General features: G+C 63.0%; 1 protein-coding gene across 1 annotated transcript in view; it reads left to right on the top strand.

The window, feature by feature from the left end:
* MEI1 (meiosis inhibitor 1) overlaps window positions 1-1149 on the top strand; it is a 44443-nt gene that overhangs the window by 30249 nt on the left and 13045 nt on the right. The window lies entirely within an intron of this gene.

Here is a 1149-nt window from a genome sequence, read left to right as displayed (position 1 = left end):
GCTCCTGCCGGTTTCCTGCCTCGTCGGCCAGCCTCGCCGCCGGAAGGGGAAGGAATCCGGAAACAGGCGTTGCACCAGCTCCGGGTTTCCATGTGGGGAGCTAACAGCTGAAAACAAAGCTGCTCATCGCCACGCTTATCCGTGGTGGTCTCACGTGGGTTGTCTGGATGCACGTGAAGCCACAGAAGCTGTGGTTGGAGCCTGCTGTTCACGTTATGCTCAGTCAGCACCAGAAAGTCCTGGACACTTCTAGGCAGGCGAGAGGGCAGGTTGGTCCAGGTCCAGCCCAGAGTCACCCGCTGACCCTGAGGTGGGGTCCACACTCTTCCCCGGCACCTGCTGGGTGCCCGGGCCACCGCAGGCCGAGGGGCTGCTTACCCTCCCCTTGGGCTCTGCTGGGCAGCTCTGACCGCAGGCAGCATGCAGGGACGGGGGTGTCTTGGGTCCCGTGACCTTGGACAGGCCTCCCCATGCGGTTGCAGCCTCCGCCGCTGTAAAGTGAAAGCGTGGGGGTGGGGGGTGAGTGGAGATTCCCGCTACTCCATTCTGGGGCCACCTCCCCACAGATGCTTCCTGAGACCTCACAGGGCCACACAGATGCAGTTGACCTCAGTCCTGCCCCCACTAGCCTGGCATGGTGGTGCCCACATTGTCGTGGCTCCTCAACCTGCCCTTGTCTCCCCATTGACAGGTTGGGGTGACACTAGCCGGAAGGACTGTTAGGGAACTACAGATGTAATAACAAACGGCTGCTGCGTGAGCCTGGCGTTATCAGCCCCTAATCGAGGGGCTGCTATTGATGTCACAGCCGTTTCCCTGGCAACTGTGGGGGCTCATGACGAGCCACATGCAGCTGTCCCTGTGCCTCCCGGTGACCAGCGCGTCTGGGTCTGTCCGGTGCCCCGTAGCACGTCTGTGTTGCGTGCGGGAGAGGAGTGTGACTGGCCGACGGCCTGTGGCACTGCCCTGACTGGCCCAGCACACGCCCGTCCAGCACCGGTGTGAGGAGCCGCCGTGGGGTTGCCTCTGGGCAGCCTCTGCTCTTGGCGTGCGCAGGCCACTCTGAAAGCCAATGAGAAGCGATGGCTCCTCCCACTTTCCACAGCCTGTAGGACTCGGGGGAGATGGCCAGAGGCCGGGGTGAAGAAG

Source organism: Condylura cristata, unplaced genomic scaffold (genome assembly GCF_000260355.1).
Source record: "Condylura cristata isolate star-nosed mole 26May11 unplaced genomic scaffold, ConCri1.0 scaffold00004, whole genome shotgun sequence".
Lineage (NCBI taxonomy): Eukaryota > Metazoa > Chordata > Mammalia > Eulipotyphla > Talpidae > Condylura > Condylura cristata.
Note: the sequence above shows the minus strand (reverse complement) of the source record. Positions and strands in the feature narration are given on the sequence as shown.